The sequence below is a fragment of the Salvelinus namaycush genome, chromosome 9 (genome assembly GCF_016432855.1).
Source record: "Salvelinus namaycush isolate Seneca chromosome 9, SaNama_1.0, whole genome shotgun sequence".
In the NCBI taxonomy this organism is placed as follows: Eukaryota; Metazoa; Chordata; class Actinopteri; order Salmoniformes; family Salmonidae; genus Salvelinus; species Salvelinus namaycush.
In genome coordinates, this window is record NC_052315.1 from 34,814,508 (window position 1) to 34,823,051 (window position 8,544).

Genomic DNA, 8,544 nt, shown 5'->3' on the forward strand with positions numbered 1-8,544 from the left:
GACAAGTTCTGGGTTAACAGTACTGTTGTCATCTGTTTGTGTGTGTTTGGTTCCCCTATAAAGCAGTGTTTTAATTGTCCTGCTGTATTTATTAATGTGCTTCCGCTATGTGTTCATGCTAAATTAATTATAGAGAGAAAGAGACAGAGACAGACAGAGAGAGAGAGAGAGATGTGAGTGAGAGTGAGCCAGCCGCAGAGGCTATATATCAGCTGTACATCTCTCTCTCTCTTTCCTGCTAGACTGACTTATCACTGACGTATCCCCCTCTCCCCTCCTCAGCACATGCTAGCTAGACTGATGGATTCCTCCCTGTACACAGTAGAGTAGACCTACAGACTGACGGATGGCTCTCAACTGATGGCTCTCTTCTCTGCTGCTAGCATCCAAAATTGTACAGCTACTGTACATTACCATATAAGATAGTCTATCTCTAAATAGTCTCTTTAATTTGGACTATTCTCACTTGGCCCTGATTTATCATGGTAAAAGTGGTTCCAGTTGTAATCAGTGAATTGATGTACTGAAGCTACTACTCAGTGCCTGCAGGGCACGGTGGCTTGCTGGCTGGACCAGGGCTGACCTCTGCATTGCCTGTATCAGTTTCTTCAAACCTGGAGGCAGGGTACATACAGAGACTCAGCCTGGTCACTGGCTTTTAAATGGCTGATTAAACTTTCATGACAGGAAAAGGACAGGTTCTGGTGATGGAAGAGGAGAGTAGAGAACACACATTCACACTCCTAATAGACTACCGCAAATCCTTTAATGCATGCTCCGATTGAGCCTGTTTAACACACACACACACACACACACACACACACACACACACACACACACACACACACACACACACACACACACACACACACACACACACACACACACACACACACACACACACACACACACACACACACACAGTGTTTAACAAGCAGGTATTCGAGGGATAAGAGAGTTTTAATGATTGGGGAAGTGATTCCCAGCAGATCTGCTCTCTCTGGTTTCCCAGTCCTCCCCTCTGTCGATGTCTCAGATAATGATGTCAATGAGAACGGATGCAGTGAGAGAAGGAGGGAGGAGGAGAAACATGCTGCTAATCGCTAGGCCACAGAGGAATCTCTACATCAGACAGACAGATACAGATGGGGAGAGAGAGAGAGAGAGAGAGAGAGAGAGAGAGAGAGAGAGAGAGAGAGAGAGAGAGAGAGAGAGAGAGAGAGAGAGAGAGAGAGAGAGAGAGAGAGAGAGAGAGAGAGAGAGAGAGAGAGAGAGAGAGAGAGAGAGAGAGAGAGAGAGAGAGAGAGAGAGAGAGAGAGAGAGAGAGAGAGAGAGAGAGAGAGAGAGAGAGAGAGAGAGAGAGAGAGAGGCAACGTAGAGTAGCAAGTAGCAACGTATTCATGCTCAGAGTACTGGGTAGGCTACATTAACTGTTCCTGTTGTCACAGACACTTAGGGGTTAAATCTCCCTTTCCCTCTGCTCCACTCTCACTGTTCTGTTAGTGACCATTTTGGAAGTGTGCTCAAATCTTACATAAACAGGGCAATGTGCCCTCCTCACTTTGCCTCCCCCTCTCTCTCTCCTTTCTCCCCTGCTCCCTCCCCCACTCAATGCTCCTGTGCTCCACTGCTCTGGGTCAAGGTTGACACACATACGGTACAGAGGGAGGGGGGAGAGGAGGAGGCATGCCGGAGGTGGAGCAAGAGAGAGGTGTGCATGAGGGATCTCTCTTTATCTGTATCTCCCTGCCTCCCTCACTATATTTATTTATTTCTCATATGCAAACACACACGGGTCTATTTTAGAACAGGAAAGTTTAACACTTCCAGCAGGAGTGAACACCACCTGCTCACAAAAACACTTTATTTCCACTAAAAACTCAAATTCTGAGAAATATTTATTTGTTTACATTCATATACAGTAAATTATTTTCTGTCCTTCACATTGGCTTGTACTGTACGTTCTCCATGAGTTCCATTCCCCCAGTGATCTCCAGTGATTGGCTGTTAGATTTAGGGGTTAGATTGGACCAATCAGAGTCATGACAGCAGACAGACAGAAGAACACCTGCTAGACAACACCATGTCCCCTATCCCACCTATCCCACCTATCCCACCTATCCCACCTATCCCACCTGTCTCACCTGTCTCACCTATCCCACCTATCTCACCTATCCCACCTATCTCACCTATCTCACCTATCCCACCTATCCCACCTATCCCACCTATCTCACCTGTCTCACCTGTCTCACCGATCTCACCTATCTCACCTATCTCACCTATCCCACCTATCCCACCTATCCCATCTATCTGACCTATCCCACCTATCCCACCTATCTTACCTATCCCACCTATCTCACCTATCCCACCTATCTCACCTGTCTCACCTGTCTCACCTGTCTCACCTATCTCACCTATCTCACCTATCCCACCTATCCCACCTATCTCACCTATCTCACCTATAGTTGTATCTCACCTATCCCACCTATCCCACCTATCTCATCTATCCCACCTGTCTCACCTATCCCACCTGTCTCACCTATCTCACCTATCCCACCTATCTCACCTATCCCACCTATCCCACCTATCCCGCCTATCTCATCTATCCCACCTGTCTCACCTATCCCACCTGTCTCACCTATCTCACCTATCCCACCTATAGTTGTATCTCACCTATCTCACCTATCCCACCTATCTCATCTATCCCACCTGTCTCACCTATCCCACCTGTCTCACCTATCTCACCTATCTCACCTATCCCACCTATAGTTGTATCTCACCTATCCCAGCTATCTCACCTATCCCACCTATCTCACATATCCCACCTATCCCACCTATCTCACCTATCCCACCTATCCCACCTATCTCACCTTTCTCACCTATCTCACCTATCCCACCTATCCCACCTATCTCACCTATCTCACCTATCCCAACTATAGTTGTATCTCACCTATCTCACCTATAGTTGTATTTCACCTATCCCACCTATCTCACCTATCTCACATATCCCACCTATAGTTGTATCTCACCTATCTCACCTATAGTTGTATCTCACCTATCCCACCTATAGTTGTATCTCACCTATCTCACCTATAGTTGTATCTCACCTATCTCACCTATAGTTGTATCTCACCTATCTCACCTATAGTTGTATCTCACCTATCCCACCTATAGTTGTATCTCACCTATCTCACCTATAGTTGTATCTCACCTATCTCACCTATAGTTGTATCTCACCTATCCCACCTATAGTTGTATCTCACCTATCCCACCTATAGTTGTATCTCACCTATCTCACCTATAGTTGTATCTCACCTATCTCACCTATAGTTGTATCTCACCTATCCCACCTATAGTTGTATCTCACCTATCTCACCTATAGTTGTATCTCACCTATCCCACCTATAGTTGTATCTCACCTATCTCACCTATAATTGTATCTCACCTATCTCACCTATAGTTGTATCTCACCTATCCCACCTATTCCACCTATCCCACCTGTACTCAGCTTGATACAGGGCCACACAGCTTGCTGAGCAGAGGTGTGTGTGTGTGTGTGTGTGTGTGTGTGTGTGTGTGTGTGTGTGTGTGTGTGTGTGTGTGTGTGTGTGTGTGTGTGTGTGTGTGTGTGTGTGTGTTCTGCAGCTGAGGGAGCCTGTAGAAGAGGTTTAGTTTGCAGTATCACAGAAAGATTGACTGACTGTGGGGGGGGGGGGGGGGGGGGGGGGAATACCTGGGACTGATAACACTGGACTGGCATTAGGGTTAGAGCATATGGGGCTCCCATCTGCAGACACACACACACTCACGCGCTACCGAACGCACACACACGCGCGCGCACTAACTAACGAACGTACGAGCGCACACACGCATGCACTAACGAACTAACGAACGCACACACACACACACGCACGCACGCACGAACTAACGAACACACACACACACGCACGCACTAACGAACGCACACACACAAATTCCTGCTGTGAAGAGCAAAGCCTGAGAGGTCAAGTCCACATTCCATGCCTTCAGTCCCAGAGGGGTCACAGGTGTCATGGGGTGGTCACTATGGAGTCAGAGGGGAGGTCATAGATCAGGTTAATAAGAATCAAAAGGGAAAGTCTACGTTTTTTTCATATCCTCTTGATGTTTTTCATGTAAGCCTTTGGCCGTGTCCAAATACCCATACTTTCTAAATAGTCGGCTTTTTGGGTATGTGATTTTTTTTTTGTAAAATGTAGAAAATGTAGTTTGCTTTAAATGCCAGGATGTCATTCTCATTTCAGCTTTTCATCAAGTAGAAGTCGCTGCACATTATTGAGGAAGAGAATTGTCTTTTCACACTCGTGTTTGACAACAGCTGATAATCAGGGGATGCGCTTTACATAAAGGAACATATGGTGGGGAACCAGCGTGATTGTGCATTAGATGACCCCTTGGATGAGTAGTATGTTGATATTTGTTTCTTACTGCATACGTTTTTACTAAACAGTACATTCTAAATACTTTGCAGTGCTATTAATACACAGTATATGTTGTTTTAGTAAGTAGTAGGCAAGACAGATTTCGGACACAGTCTTTGTCTAAGCAGGGGTTATTGGCAGTGAGGGTTGTGAAGAAGGATAATTTTATTGCATGTCAGCAGAGTTGAAGTTTGCAACAAATAAATGGTATTGTTATTCTGCTGCTAGCTTCAGCATCAACATGTAATAAAGCAGGGTCTTTTCTTTTTTCTCCATGGCTCCTCTCCTCTACCAGGCGCGGATAATTACATGTTCTTTTTAATTTAAGTTCCATTAGAGCTGTTTTTCAGAATGTCTTCGTTTTAACTTTATTTTTTTCCATCATCAAAGTGAAATCTAAAAAGGGCGATCATTGCAATTTAATCACGACAAATCCCTTTGTGAATTTCCTCTAGTGTTTGTTTACAAGTGTATTTGCCTGCTTCTGCAGTTTTTGTGAGGGCTTGTGTGTGTATTGCTTGTGTGCATCTCTGTGTGTATGTGTCTGTGTGTTTTAATGGCTACAGTATGCACTTGTGTGTGTGTGTGTGTGTGTATCAATCGCACTGGGCTTTATGTAAATAGATAAGATGGTGTTTTATTCCCAATCAGAGGAATCTCCTGTCGCATCCCAGTCTCTACATAATAACCTCCAGCATCGCTCTGTACCCCCGACACACATGCACACACACACACACAGCATATTGCAGACACTGCACATTTCCTCTCTCAGGGGGGAAAGGCTTTGATAAATGAAAATAAATACTTTTCTTCACATAAAGAGCTAACAGGGAAAGGAAGGAGGGTAGGGGAACGTGGTAATGAGAGGGAATAGGGTAAAAGACAGTGAGGAAGAGGGGTAAAAGGGGTAATGAGGGGGGGTATGGTAAAAGACAGTGAGGAAGAGGGGTAAAAGGGGTAATGAGGGGGATAGGGTAAAAGACAGTGAGGAAGAGGGGTAAAAGGGGTAATGAGGGGAATAGGGTAAAAGACAGTGAGGAAGAGGGGTAAAAGGGGTAATGAGGGGGGGTATGGTAAAAGACAGTGAGGAAGAGGGGTAAAAGGGGTAATGAGGGGGGGTATGGTAAAAGACAGTGAGGAAGAGGGGTAAAAGGGGTAATGAGGGGGGATAGGGTAAAAGACAGTGAGGAAGAGGGGTAAAATGGGTAATGAGGGGAATAGGGTAAAAGACAGTGAGGAAGAGGGGTAAAAGGGGTAATGAGGGGGGGTATGGTAAAAGACAGTGAGGAAGAGGGGTAAAAGGGGTAATGAGGGGGGGTATGGTAAAAGACAGTGAGGAAGAGGGGTAAAAGGGGTAATGAGGGGGGGTATGGTAAAAGACAGTGAGGAAGAGGGGTAAAAGGGGTAATGAGGGGGGGTATGGTAAAAGACAGTGAGGAAGAGGGGTAAAAGGGGTAATGAGGGGGGGTATGGTAAAAGACAGTGAGGAAGAGGGGTAAAAGGGGTAATGAGGGGAATAGGGTAAAAGACAGTGAGGAAGAGGGGTAAAAGGGGTAATGAGGGGAATAGGGTAAAAGACAGTGAGGAAGAGGGGTAAAAGGGGTAATGAGGGGAATAGGGTAAAAGACAGCGAGGAAGAGGGGTAAAATGGGTAATGAGGGGAATAGGGTAAAAGACAGTGAGGAAGAGGGGTAAAAGGGGTAATGAGGGGGGATAGGGTAAAAGACAGTGAGGAAGAGGGGTAAAAGGGGTAATGAGGGGAATAGGGTAAAAGACAGTGAGGAAGAGGGGTAAAAGGGGTAATGAGGGGAATAGGGTAAAAGACAGTGAGGAAGAGGGGTAAAAGGGGTAATGAGGGGAATAGGGTAAAAGACAGCGAGGAAGAGGGGTAAAAGGGGTAATGAGGGGAATAGGGTAAAAGACAGTGAGGAAGAGGGGTAAAAGGGGTAATGAGGGGGGATAGGGTAAAAGACAGCGAGGAAGAGGGGTAAAAGGGGTAATGAGGGGAATAGGGTAAAAGACAGTGAGGAAGAGGGGTAAAAGGGGTAATGAGGGGGGATAGAGTAAAAGACAGTGAGGAAGAGGGTTAAAAGGGTAATGAGGGGGGATATGGTAAAATACTTTGAGGAGGAGGGGTAAAAGGGGTAATGAGGGGGGATATGGTAAAATACTTTGAGGAAGAGGGGTAAAATGGGTAATGAGGGGGGATATGGTCAAATACAGTGAGGAAGAGGGGTAATGAGGGTCTCTGACGTTTGTTCTGTAAATCCTCACATTTAGATTTTTTCCCCCAATTCATTTTCAAAAAGAGATTAAAATAATGATCTGACATTGGGACAGGACAACATTGTATTTATTGTTTTTAATGTTGATGGGAGAGAGTGAGTGAGTGAGTGAGTGAGTGAGTGAGTGAGTGAGTGAGTGAGTGAGTGAGTGAGTGAGTGAGTGAGTGAGTGAGTGAGTGAGTGAGTGAGTGAGTGAGTGAGTGAGTGAGTGAGTGAGTGAGTGAGTGAGTGAGTGAGTGAGTGAGTGAGTGAGTGAGTGAGTGAGTGAGGTCTGACTGAGCACAGAGGTTATCATTCAGGAAGCTGCAGCATGCATCTCTTATCAGCTGATCAGTATCTAAAGCCAGACTAGAGAGAGAAAAAGAATGAGATAGAAAAGAGGGAGAAAGATACAGAATGAGATAGAAAAGAGGGAGAAAGATACAGAAAGAGAAAGAAAAGACACTGAAGGTGTAGGTGGTTTATACTGAGTTTAACTAAGAGAAAAACAACACATGATTTAGAGGAAACTGGTTTTTACCCTCCTCTTTCCTTCTGTCCATTTCTCATTCCGCAATGTCAGAGAAGCCCCTCTTTTCCATTATTTTTCTCTCTCTTTCTTTCACCCTCATATCTCTCTCTACCCTTGCTCTTCCAGACCCCATTTAAAAAACACTCCCAAACCATAGACAGCTCTATAACTATAACTCTCTCCACCTCTCCTCTCCACCTCTCCTCTCCTCCCTTCATCCAGAGCTAAATGACATAAAGAAATAAAGAACACTTATCTTATCTACTGCCTCCATAGTACAGCCTATCACAGCCACTGTCTCTGGTCACAGCCGCTGTCTCTGGTCACAGCCGCTGTCTCTGGTCACAGCCGCTGTCTCTGGTCACAGCCGCTGTCTCTGGTCACAGCCGCTGTCTCTGGTCACAGCCGCTGTCTCTGGTCACAGCCGCTGTCTCTGGTCACAGCCGCTGTCTCTGGTCCTACCATACACTATACTGGCAGAGTAATGTCTTATATTCAACCGTTTTCATTGTTGGGACGTAGTCTCTCTAGCTAACATGTTTTGCTCACAAGGTAGGTGGGGGGTATGGATGTGGGTACGCAGACCCGCTAGCCGCTGCGGCCCCTCATGATGAGTTCAGATTTTGTGGCCCCCACCCCCATCAAAGTTGCCCATCCACCTGCTCTAGACAGACTGGTTGCCTCCCACGATCTACCAATGTTCCAGTTTACATGTCTAAGTATACCACGTCCGCTTGGCATAGAGGAAAAGGCCTTATCTGCTTGTTGCCCTAGCGTAAACAGCACAATTCCCACCCACATTTTAAGCCTCGCCTACCCAAAACTCTTGATTTGTTTGGAGAGTTGTCCTTTGAAGTTACCAAGAAAATCTGTCATTAATCCCAGACCTAGTGCTGTTGCCGCCCTAGGTCTGGGATTTCCGAGACTAGTTGGGACAGAAAGCTGACAAGAGACAGGTGTCCACTCATTCTGTTCTGTCATGCTGCTTTTCCTCTCTGCTCCTCTCCTCTTCTGCTCTGTGGTTGAGAGAGCCTAAAGCAGGGGATCTGTCTTAGGTGGGGACTTACCGTGTGTGTCCACTAAGTCAGGCCCTCCTCCAGGCACTCAGCAGGGATGAGAGACAAGAAAGGATGATGATAGGAGAGAAAGAAGAGCAGTGCTACTAAATCTGTCCACAAGAACTCTATGTCACTAGATCCATCCTCCCAGGATAGAACACTGTGTGCGTACATGCTAATACAAACGCAAATGCACACGAGGCTTGGGCTGTATCCAGATTGACCTACCT

General features: G+C 46.0%; 1 pseudogene; it reads right to left on the minus strand.

Moving 5' to 3' along the window:
- Positions 1-4,049: 4,049 nt before the first annotated feature.
- LOC120053260 overlaps positions 4,050-8,544 on the minus strand; it is a 271,421-nt pseudogene continuing 266,926 nt past the window's right edge.